This window comes from Palaemon carinicauda, chromosome 11 (genome assembly GCF_036898095.1).
Source record: "Palaemon carinicauda isolate YSFRI2023 chromosome 11, ASM3689809v2, whole genome shotgun sequence".
In the NCBI taxonomy this organism is placed as follows: Eukaryota; Metazoa; Arthropoda; class Malacostraca; order Decapoda; family Palaemonidae; genus Palaemon; species Palaemon carinicauda.
In genome coordinates, this window is record NC_090735.1 from 51,411,209 (window position 1) to 51,423,857 (window position 12,649).

The 12,649-nt window shown below is 45.4% G+C and overlaps 2 long non-coding RNA genes across 2 annotated transcripts in view; both read right to left on the reverse strand.

Annotated features, from left to right (window-relative positions):
* LOC137650015 (uncharacterized) overlaps window positions 1-12,649 on the reverse strand; it is a 406,947-nt gene that overhangs the window by 32,500 nt on the left and 361,798 nt on the right. The gene's annotated exons all lie outside the window — the stretch shown is intronic.
* The window catches only part of LOC137650010 (uncharacterized), a 192,568-nt gene that overhangs the window by 19,919 nt on the left and 160,000 nt on the right, over window positions 1-12,649 (reverse strand). The window lies entirely within an intron of this gene.

A 12,649-nucleotide genomic window follows, 5' to 3' on the forward strand; every position in this document is an offset into this window, starting at 1 on the left:
TGTTTGGGACTAGAGGGGTCAAGGAGGAAGGTGACCTAGGAGGTGTAACCAGAAAAGGGCTGGAGACTCTCCTCGCCTGAAGAAAGGTTCTCAGACTCTCCTCGCCTGAAGAAAGGTTCTCCTACTCTCCTCCGCCTTGCTATCCTGTCATCTGATGGGAAGGCTTAACGGAGCTTGGAGACTAAAATTAAGCTTAGATATCCAAGTTGTTGCGATGCAAACAAAGAAAACTTCTTGAGATTTACCATGATCCTTAGATCTTGGCAAAGTCCTAGAGGCTTGTCTCGGCGTTGAAGAAGGGTCGATACCGAAACTGCCGGGGTAGCCAGTCATCCAGAAAGCGAAGGAGGCGGATGCCGCTCTTGTGTGGACACGAGGGTTCGGGATGAACTTCCTGGTGAATGCCTGCGGAGCTGTGGAAAGATCGAAGCACCGCACCTTGAACTGGTATATTTGTTGCCTAGGCTGAATTCCAAGTACTTCCTGTAAAGACGGATGGATTGGGATCTGGAAGTATCTGTCTCTCGGATCTAGTGTGCACGTGAAGTCTTGTGGTTTCCCTAAAAGTCTGATCGAATCTGTTGTATCATACTGACCGAAGTTTGTACGACAAACTTGTTCTGGGCTAAGAGGATGATGGGGGGTCTCCAGCCTTCAGGCGCTTCTTAAAGTGTCGTTTGAAGAACCTTGGGGGGAGCCGCCGACAAACTTGGAGAGCATCCTTCTATAGCATGGTCTCGCCCTCTGCCCAAGGGGCTAGCCCCTTTGCCGATCCCATGGCATAGGGGCTCAGCGACACTGAATTCGCTGACAGGGGAGGTAGAGATGCTACAAAACGGGACTCGAAATCCCTGGCTGATCATGGAGATCGTTCAGGAATCAGCCCAGAGTTGCTACCACTTGAAGGCGCAAATCCAGGCATCCCCCCCCCCACTGGGGGATGCAGGTAGGAGTTGCCAATCCTAGCGTTTGCGGCCTAAGCCGCCCCCTCTAGGATTATTGCCTTCCCAGGAGGGCTCCTCGCCCTTCGTCCCCAACAGGAGGGGGGAAGCTGCATAGACACCTTGTCTAGCTGCCCGTGCCGGTTCTGATGTCCTAGGCTGAACGAGGCTGTTGAAGTTGAGGCGCTGGAGGCTTGTAGGGACTGGATATAAGCGCCTTGGAGGAGTGAATCGTGATACGATTCTCTCCACCTCTCAGTCGCTTGTTCCTTGTCCTTGGGCTGAAACAAGCCCCTTCCAAGGATGGAGGAGTGTCTGGGTTTGCCGATATCCACGGTAGGGACCTACGAGAGAAAACCTCACGGTCACTGCATCTCAATGGTTCAACATCGAGTTTGTCCCCAAGTTCAACACTTGGTGTTGGGAAATGAAGGTGCACGTGTCCGAGAGGAGGAAAGTTCCATAACCTTCCCAGAGCTTCCTTGTATAAAACCTCGGGTCGCGACCGGATGGCCAGAGACTCAAGCTTTACGATCAGCCACGAGGTGGCCTGCCTGGCACCCTTTGCGGCTTCCTCCTGGTTCAAGATTCCCGAAGTCGAAAATGTCACCTGCCCGGCGGAGAGTTTCTCGAGGGAAAAACACCCGGAAGGTACGTTGCAAGGAATGGTGGAGAGGAATAGCTAAATCAGGCTACCCCATGATCTCGAAGTATTCCCTCTGTTGACGACTGACAGAGGCAGTGTCAGCAGCCACCGTTGGAGGGAAGGGGATCAGGCGATCCTGAGGAGTGGGATGATGGGGCCTGCCTGAAGAGGGAGAAGAATGTTACCCAGACTCTTCTGAAGATTCTTCTAGCTTTTGTACATGTCATGCTCTGCGCTTACGAGGTAAAGATCGTGACTATGATGATCTGAAAGTATGGGCTACAGAAAAACTCACCAGGTTGCCCGTGTTGCGAAAACCCGACGGGAATTGCGGTCGAAATTGCCCTTGGCGCTCGCGCGATGGTACAATCGTTGGTTCGCGCGCGGGCGAACATGTGTGCGCATGCGCGTGTGGGCACGCGGGCGCGGTCGGAAGACCGAAAATGCGTAAGTGAGCGATGGCGCGATTGGCGAGCGATGGTTCTTTGCGGGACATGGCGCGTCGGCGAGCGATGGCGCGTTGGCGAGCGATGATGCGTTGGTGAGCGTTGGCACGTTGGCGAGCGATCGCATATAGGAGAACCAACGCGTGTCCGCGTACGGTGATCTGAGGCGTGGGCGCGTTGGCGAGTTGGCGCATTGAAAATGCTAGCGGGCAGGCGAAGAATCGCACGCGATTGCTAGGAGATCGCTGCCGCGTAGGAGAACGATGGAGCACGGTTACGCGGCCAGAAGATATCAGCAAGGGGCAGAAGCAGATGGTGAGGTTGTGCATAATAGCGAACGCTCGTGGGCGAGTACAGAAGACTTGTCATGGGCGCGCGGGCGCTCAGAGACTCGTTCAAATCGAGAGCACAGTAGATCGTCGGCGAGGAGGTGAAGGAATCATCTCTTTCGCCTCCACCCACACCTGGAAGCTCGTGGAGTACGCTGGTGCGCCTTGCGCACATCAGGAAAGGGCGAGCAGATGTGAGCTGGCGAGAAGGCGAACGAGGGTGTAAAAAGAAGGAACAATCTCCTTGCTTGTGCCTAAATTAGATCCATAGATCGTGGGCCCGAGGGCGAGTGTTGGCGCGCATTGCACACATTAGAAAAGGGAACGCAGATGTGTGTTGGCGCGCAGGTGATCGTGGGCGTACAGGAGACCGTTGGCGCACAAGGCGTGTAGCAGGAAAGGGCGTCCAGAAGTGCGCTGGCGAGCTGAAGAGTTCTGGCGCACAGAAGGTCTCTGAGGCGCAGGTGAGTCCTGGCGATCAGGAGATCTAAGGCGAGACTCAGCTACAGGAGATCGCAGGAGATTGATTGATTGATTGATTGAAAGTTTTCTGGCATCCTGACATCTAAGGTCATTGACGCCGATAGCATTTACTGTATATGAAAATTAAAGGAGAATTCGATTAAAACCATAAAAATTAAGAAGTCATTACAATAGTTAAATAGTTTTCAGAAGACCTGCTTCTGAAATAAATCTAAAAATTCCGCTCGCATAGTAAGACACATCATGTCCAAGAATCTTGGCAAGGATAAACCTGCCATCCTCCCCTCGAGCCTCAAACAGATATCTATTTCTTAAGTTAGTAAAATTAGGGCATTCGGTCAACAAATGCCTCACTGTTAAAGGTACTAAGCAGTCCTCGCAATACAGTTGGTGTTGGCCCTTCAGCAGAAACTCGTGTGTCAACCGTGTGTGACCAATACGGAGACGACAAAGAGTCGTCTCCCATTTTCGGGGAATCATGTTATACCTCTAAGGTGATATGATATTTGTTACTTCCCTCATTTTATTGCCATCTTGACTGTCCCAGTGCTGTTGCCATTTATCACAAACCAATTTCTTGATGTAAGGTAGGAGATTGTTACATGGAATGGGATACCTCCTTGGTAGCAACTCGGATGCCGCATTCTTCGCCAGTACATCTGCCTTCTCATTCCCAGACACACCTACATGTGCTGGAACCCAACAAAATCGAACAGTTATACCTTTCCGTCCAATAATAAAAAGCCATTCTAAAATCTTTAAAACTAGAGGGTTACTAGAATTAAAAACTTCTAAAGCTTGAAGAACACTCCTTGCATCACTAAAAATTGTAAAATTACCCTCCTTTTCCAAAGCTATTTTCTCAATAGCGGTTAATATGCCATACAGTTCAGCAGTAAATATGGAAGCTGTTAGAGGAAGTGCACCTCTACAATTAAAATCATTACTATGTACTTCAAATCCAACGCCAGCATCAGATTTGGAGCCATCAGTATATATAAAAGTCGATCCCCTATGTTCTTCGACATGTTCCATAAAAAGAGACCTGGATTCTAAGTCAGTCATATTCTTCTTAACTCCAATAAAGTATTTACAAAAAGATATGTCAGGTAATTTCCATGGAGGCGTTGATGATACCTTGAATGGAAGCACCTTATTTCTAATTATATCCAGATTGTTTAATAATTGGTTAACCCGAAACCCAAAAGGTTGAGGAGATTTTGGGTGCAACTCAAAGTAGGTTGAGTGCCTTACAAGGCTTGCAGTCTGAAAGGCTGAAAAATTAGGGAGTCTTTGCAATCTAAATCAATACCGAATAATAGAACACATCCGGTAAAGGTCCAGAGGCAACTCCCCAGCATCAACAAGGAGACTTGTGATAGGGGAGGTTCTAAAGGCTCCTGTGGACAATCTAATGCTAGCATGATGTATTGAATCTAGTATTTTTAACCGGCTCGGGGTGGCTGAAGAATATACCTCACAACCATAACTAATTTTGGAAAATATCAAGGCCTTGTATAATTTTAAAATTGTATTGCGGTCTGCCCCCCATGATGAATGGGACAAGACTTTTAAAAGATTCATAGCTTCAACACATTTAGCTTTTAATGTTTTTAAGTGAGAAACCCATGTAAGCCTACAATCAAATATCAACCCTAAAAATTTTGCTTCACTTGCACATGGGATCCGTTTACCTTTAATGTATATATCCGGGTGTGGATGTGCTCCCCGGATACGACAGAAATGTACAATAGTAGTTTTACTTGTCGAGAACTTAAATCCATTCATATCGGCCCAATGGATAATTTTATCAATAGAGAGTTGGATTTTTCTCTCAACCATTGCCATTCTGGCTCCAGCAAATGATATGGAGAGATCATCCACAAATAATGTTGCAAGAACATCCCGGGGAATGACTGAGGATATCCCATTAATTGCTAGTGCAAAAAGGGTCACACTCAGCACACTCCCCTGAGGAACTCCTTCCTGGCATTTACTCTGTGATAGAGCTTCCCCAACTCTCACTTGGAAAACTCTATGTGAAAGAAATGACTGGATGAATAGTGGTAGCTCACCTCTCAATCCGCACTCATGGATTCTTTTAAGTATACCGTATCTCCATGTGGTATCATATGCTTTTTCAAGATAAAAAAAACTGTCACATGGTGCTGTTTGGAAGCAAAGGCTTCACAAATGGAGGACTCAAGTTGTATCAGCACATCAGTCGTTGAGTGCATTTTCCTGAATCCACATTGAATGGGTGATAAAATATTCTTCTTTTCAAGGTACCAAATCAGTCTTGCATTGACCATCTTCTCCATGATTTTACATAAACAAGATGTCAATGCAATAGGTCGGTAGTTTGCTGCTAAAAACTTGTCCTTACCGGGTTTTAAAAAGGCTAAAATAATGGCTAGTTCCCAAACACTTGGATAACTATGATCATGCCATATTCTATTAAAAATGCTTAAAATAAATAACTTTGTATTAAAAGGTACATGTTTAATCATTGCATATGGAATTCCATCGGGTCCAGGGGCTGTATCGTTACAAGTAGCAAGAGCAGAATCAAATTCTCTTTCAGTAAAAGGAGAATTGTATGACTCTTGCTTTCTTGTTACGAAGTTTAAAACTTTCTTTTCTTCATTGCTCCTATACTGGTGACCAGGAGCTGCTTGACACTTGCACGATACATTTGAGAAATGGTCAGCCAGGGCATTACTAACTTCGGTTGCTCCAGTCATATACTGGCCATTTATCTTTAACACTGGTGGTGGGTTTGGGGTAAATTTTCCTGCTATCTTTTTTACTTTCCTCCACACAGATGATGTTGGTGTTCTACTGTTAATGGAGGAAACAAAGGACATCCAAGATTGGCGCCTAGCTTCTTTCATGGCACGGTGGAACTGTGCTCTACATTTCTTGTATATGACTAAATTCTCCTCATTACCGCGCATGCGCAATCGAGTTAAAGACTTTCTTGTGGCTCTGTGCAGGGCAGTTAGCTCTGACGACCACCAGGGGACTGGTTGTCGTCTGAATATCCCAGTTGTTTTGGGAATGGAATTCACTCCTGCTGTGTGAAGAGTTCCATTAAGTAAGTCTATGGCATCATCAACACTTTCAAACTGTTCTGCATTTCCTTCAATTTCACTTAACTCCCGAAATCTATTCCAGTCCGCCTTATCAAGATTCCATCGAGGTGATCTTTGTAAAGGTGGACCATTGTTGGTGTTTATAATGATTGGTGCATGATCACTACTATGCCAATCATCTAATGTTCTCCGATTAAAATCGAGAAGACAGTTAGAGCTTGCAACTGATAGGTCAATGCAGGACAAGGTACCTGTCTGTACATGAAAATGTGTGGGCTCTCCTGTATTGAGGAGTCCGACATCTTCATTCTCCAAAATTGACGATATAATATTACCCCTTGCATTTGCTAAAACATCACCCCATAAAGGATGTCTACTATTAAGGTCTCCTAGTAAGAGAAAGGTTTGTGGGAGTTGTTTAATCACCTCTACTATATTATCATATGAGATGTTATAATTTGGAGGCAAGTAAAGAGAACAGATTGTGTATTTTCTCCCTATATCAATCTGTACAGCCACTGCCTGCAGAGGGGTACAGATAGACAAAGATATTTGGGGAACATCTCGACGAACGTATATAAGACTTCCCCCATGGCTCCCTGCTCGTTGATCATATGGTGTCCTATAGCTAACATACTCTCGAGGACAAGGAGTATTAGCATCGAGCTTGCTTTCTTGTAGACATACTGTTATAGGGGAGTGCTCACGTATGAGGAGCTTAAGTTGTTCATATTTCGCCCTTAAACCCTGGCAATTCCATTGCAGAATGGAGGAAAAAACTATGTTTTATTTTTTGGAAGACACCTTAGATGAAGTCTTCCCAATGGCACTATTTGATCTAACAATGTTTCCCGGAGGTAACTCTAGAGAGGATCTTGATATAGTGGGTTTTGTGTTTCTCTTTTTCTTTGTGTCCTTTTGATCTAATTGTTGAGGAGGATGGTGGACCTCAACTTGAATTTCTGATTGGTTCAATTTACCTTCTAGTTGTTCAGAAACATCAGCAGACAAGATATCATATTTATTGGAAGTCGTGACTTTAATGTTTCTTATGGTAGGAGGAGAGAGGGAGGGAGGTATCTCTCTTTTTCGATTAAAAGGTTGTGATCTGTCAGGTTTTTGCACCTTCCTCACTACGGGTTCATCAGGTAAATTGGTTTCGAGTGCAACCTCCATCAGATCAGGCAAGGAAACGGCCTGTGAGAGGTTTGTACTATTGTTTAAAATCGGAGTATTTGGCTTTTGAATAATTTTCAGATCTTTAAGTGTCCGTTTTGATTTTTCCACAATTTCTGGATATAGATTTTCGATGGGACTTTCAACCTCTTTAACTACTTTCATTTGTTTCTTTATCTTAGAAGTAGAGATATAATTTTCGTCTGTGTGGTTTGGCAAGTTTTTCTTCAGAACCATTGAAAAAGGTTGCCCTGGTCTTATTTACTTTTCAAGAGCTCTTTTACGAGCCTCTTTAAAAGTAACCCTTTCCATGGTCCTAATGGCCTGGATTTCTTTTTCAAAAATAAACTTTACACAACTTTTAGATGTAGCTGGGTGTGCTTCCCCACAATGTATGCAATTAGGGTTTTCTATGCATACTCCATGACTACTTTTTCCACAGTTGGCACAAACAGCTGGCTTATTGTTCAGTTTTTCTTTACATTTCTGGCTTAAATGGCCATACATTTGGCAATGATAACATCGCAATGGTGACGGGATATATGGTTTTACCTTCAAAGATAGCCATCCAGCTTTTATAACATTTGGTAATCGGCATTGATCAAATGTTATAATCAGAGTAGCAAGAGGGATACGTTGTTCTCCAACTCTCTTTCTCATTCTGACTACTTTAACTACTCCTTGACTTTTCAGTTCATCCTCTATTTCTTTCTCCTCTATATCCAACAATTCTGGAGCATATATCACACCTCTACTCTGGTTGAAAGTAGGGTGTGAAACGCATTTTACGCTATGACCATTCAATGTTGTAAGTGTTTTTAACCTTTCACCTTGTAATGGGGACAGTGTCTCTATCAAGAGACTTCCATTTCCTTAGGGTAAAATTTTTGGCTGCCCTCCACATAAAGTAACTATTTCTCTATTAGCTTTAAAAACATTTATACGCTCATTTCTTCCGTTTTCAAATTCCAAGATAAAAAATTTTTCATAATTCACTACTTCATAGTGACCAGGTAATACTTCTACTTTTCTATATCTTTCTGTACTGTCATCATTTTTCACTCTCTCTCTCTTCTTCTCTAGCGTTTTATTATTCACATGACGTGAATAAGGTTCTAACGTTACAATGTTAGAACCCGAGTTAGAGCTGTCTGTACCGAGGTCCATGTTTGTATTTTCCAGGTCGTCAACAGAGGTGTTGGGTTTTTTTTTAAAAAGCAAGCCGGGTTATCCACCTCTTATCGGAGGATGTCAGTCCTCCTATCCCATGTGGCCCAACACGAGAAGAGGCTTCAGCGGGGACCAGTCCTCTATTAGAGAGGGGCTGCCTCTCTTAAGGTGGGCGTACACTGGTCAGTGGGGGTAGTTAGCCCCTCCCACCGTCGACTCCAATGCCTGGCGTCACCCATTACCCGCAAATATGGGTGACTTAAGACCGGATCACTGGAGCCCGACTCTTAACAGACTTGGTCTGCACCCAATGGGGTCTGCCAGAGGGTGATGGCGTCTAAATTGGCACAGGTTGAGATGGAATGCAGTCCATCCCACACACTGCCAAATCCAAAGCAGCATCCAAAGTAAAATCGAACATGCCAAAGTCATCAACAATATCGAGCCCAAAAGGAAGAGATGGGAGAAAAAAAAGAAATAATCAAAAGTTAAAGAGAAAGTGCTGACTGATTTAGTTGAATCGACAGCTGGGCACCGAGGTCCAATGGGAAGTAGTTCCCACTGTTCATTAGAGCCCAGCTGCTAATCCCTAAGCCCCCATCCTCATCAAGGCTTCAGCATCTGGGGGGAGATCGCAGGAGAGAAGTCTGGAACACAGCAGGAGAGCGCAAGAGTGCTCGCGAGAAGGAAAACGTGGGCGCGCAGGTAAAACCTGGCACTTAAGGGACTTACCCACATTGTGGAGTAAGCCCTTAGCCCCGAAGGGACCGGTGCTCGTATTAAACGAGGTACGTTGGCGCCCACAGTGCATCTGCGTCCAGGAGAAGGTCTGGCAAGAGGATCCTCTGCGGGGAGGGCGAAGAGGAAGACGACCACAGGCAGGAGCACCATCATCAGACCTCCGAGGAGGAGTCTCTGGAGTGAACTCCCCCTAGGGGGAGAAGCACTTGCAGGAGAGACCGTGGTATCAGCTGCCCCCGAAGGGGACTGAGCCCTCAGTAACAACAGCAGAAGGAGACTTCCGAAGAGTCGTCTCTGTGGTGAACTTAACCCCCGGGGAAGAAACACTCGCAGGAGAGACAGTAGGGCTCAGCTGCCCCCCCCCCAAAGGGGACTGAGCCTTCAGCAACAGCAGCAGTAGGAGTCCTCCGAAGAGGAGTCTCTATTAGTGTCCTGTCTCGCGAACGAGAGAGGAAAACTTCGTAGAAGAGACTGAAGATGGAGCCCAAGGGCTGAAGGGTCAGCCAGTGACCTAGGAGCCAACCTCCGAAGAGGCGCTCCTGCAGCTGCTCAGCCCCTTGAGCGTAGCTGCAGGTGAGACCACTCAGCACCAAGAGCATAATCGCACAAAAATTATGGTCCGAAAAGTAACCGCTCAGCCCCTTGAGCAAGGTTACAAAAGTGGTCGCTCAGCACCAAGAGCAAAACTGCCGGAGGACCAGGAACATATCATAATTATTAAAGGTAAGAGAAGTTCCCCTGAAAGGGAAAGAAACTCAAACCTCGGCAGGGAACCTCCCTTGGAAGGGAAGTTACCCACCCAAGGAGGCGAACCTCCTGAGTGTTCTAAGATGAACTGAAGAGCTGTCGGGTGTCTCGGGAGAACTTCCAGGAGAAGGAGACTCGCCCCTGATGAAGTCCTATATAGGAGGCAGCAACAGCCGACTCCCCGAGTCCCAAAAAGACAGCTCTGCTTCGTTGTCACATTAGGCAAACGGAAAACAGATCGTTAACTGTGAAAATATAAAGTAATTAGTTATCATTCATTCCCCTGGGAAGACTCCGAAGAGGAAACCCGAGGGAAAAGAACACAAGAATTACATAACAGGCAAGAGCCCCAACACCACCTACACTCACGGGAAGGGGGAAGGGCGAGAACTGTAACAAAAACTGAATTATAAGTTATAATTATGCAATTCATTAAAGAATGTTCACTAAAAGTAAGAACGAAACACCCAGAAGGGAAACGTTCTAAAAAGCTGAAAAGTTAACAAATACAATTAGATTTAATAATAAAAAAATAATTGAGATAAAAAGTACTGCGCAGCAACTCCACCAGAACGGAGGAGCTATCGTAGTATGTAGAAAACGTAGTAAAAGGTGAACGACCTCCAGAGAGAGAGAGAGAGAGACCTTAGTCAAACTACACTCTCACGTTCCTACGCTGAACCCCACCTTCCCCGTAGGAAAAGACGAGTAGCAGAAAACAGAATAATAAATCCAGCGATGACGACACCCCACGGCGCCTGTGGAAAGAGGCGACCGAAGGACCAAGGAAGAGATCGTGGTCCATGAAATTACATCATAGTGGCCTGACTGCTGGCGGCCACACGGTGATATCGTACACACACACACACACACACAGCACGAACACTGAAAAGGAAACTTACTGATTTCTATACTCAAATATATACATAAACATAAAAATATGTTTACATATATATATGAGTAAAGAAAAGTAAGTAATTAAGAAAAGACAAAACAATAAATGGCTGCCATGTGAGGACGGGAACAGAGACATCTATTCATCGTCCGAACCAAAAGCGAAGAGAGTCAGTTCACCAGTGTGTGAGGGGGGAGGGGTAGCTAGCTACCCCTCCCCTACCCCTGCTAACTAGCGCGGGGGTAGTTAACCCTCGTTAAAAATCTAATGGCTCACCATTTCAGCTACGCTGAAAGTAATACCCCTTTTGTAAATAGCGTGGTTTGTGTTTCGGTTACGGAACAATGTAAAATTATTATGGAGTTCTTACCTTCGAGACAGATGGTAGCGGGTAACGGCGGTGTGTGCAGAGGAGGAGGAGGAGGAGGAGGAGAGTGACTTAATGGCAACACATTTGGTATGCAACACTTTTGTAACACTATGTAACATGACCTTAACTTAAAATTCAACTTGAATGAAATTCAACTTTAAATTTAACTTAAATGAAATTAGCTTACTGTACACACACTTAAAAATAAAATGTTAATCTTACGTTACACTAAACTTAATTCTATATTTTGTTTTCATTTTCATTTTCCTACTTTTCTTCTTCTTCCGACTTGGCTCTTTTTGCCTTGCTTTCACCTGCACTTTTTGACGGCCTTTTTAAAAGGAACCTATCTCGGCATGTTTGCTTTTGTCTCCACTTCAAAGTATTGCGAAAATGACGCACACATGTGTCGTCACACAAGGCTAACGCATGGCCACTCGCCATCTTGTACGGGTGCCTCTTTTCCATAAAATTAGAAAACTCTTGCCACTTCACTAACATGTTTTTGATTTCTGTCATAGAAAGGCGGGCCCCGTCTTCCACCTCCCCCTCCCTACTGAGCTCCTGCAACACCTCCGAATGTTGCATCTCCTGGAGTTCGATCAATTCCAGTGTCGTGAGCTCTTCCTGATGCTCTTTGACAAGGTTTTTCACGTCTTCCTTGCCTACCTCCAGCCCCATGGACTTCCCAAGAGACATAATTTCATCCATCACAACAGGTTTGGGGTCATCAGGGTCTGTCGTATCGAACCCTTCAAAGTCCCTCTCAGCAACGGAAGCTGGCCACAATTTCTTCCACGCTCAATTAAGAGTTCGACTTGTGACACCCTGCCATGCATTGTCAATAATTTTCAAACAATGCACGATGTTGAAATGTCCCTTCCAAAATTCCAAAAGGGTGAGATTGGTGTTGTCTATGATATCGAAGCATTTCTTGAACAAATGCTTCGTGTACAGTTTTTTAAAGTTGCAAAGAACTTGTTGGTCCATGGGCTGGAGGAGTGGCGTGATGTTGGGCAGGAGATAAAGGACCTTGATGAACCTGAATTCATCAAAAATGTCCTCTTCGAGACCAAGAGGGTGACCAGCGGCATTACTGCTGAACCAAAGCACAGATTAACCCATTCTGTGAAGAAATGCTGGGAAACCCAAGCCTTAGCATTAGCGCGCCACATTACTTGTAGTTTTCCTTTCAAGATCCTTTGGCTCTTAAAAGCAGGTGGGTTTTCAGAGTGGTACACCAGCAGTGGCTTTACCTTACAGTTACCGCTGGCATTGGCATATAAGGGTAAAGTTAACCGGTCCTTCATGGATTTATGGTCCGGTAGTCGCTTCTCCTTTGTCGTGATGAAAGTCCTCCTGGGCATCTTCTTCCAGAAATGGCCAGTTTCATTGCAGTTGAAGACTTGTTGGGGGATGAAGCCACGTTGGGCGATAACAGAGGCAAAGGTTGTGACGAAGTCTGCAGCGGAATTCGCGTTGGAACTTGCTGATTCCCCATGCCTCACAACAGAGTGTATCCCAGTCCGTTTCTTGAAATTATCCAGCCAGCCACGACTGGCTTTGAAGGTTTCCGCTGGCGTCGAAGTCTCGCCTTTCTCGGCTGCTTG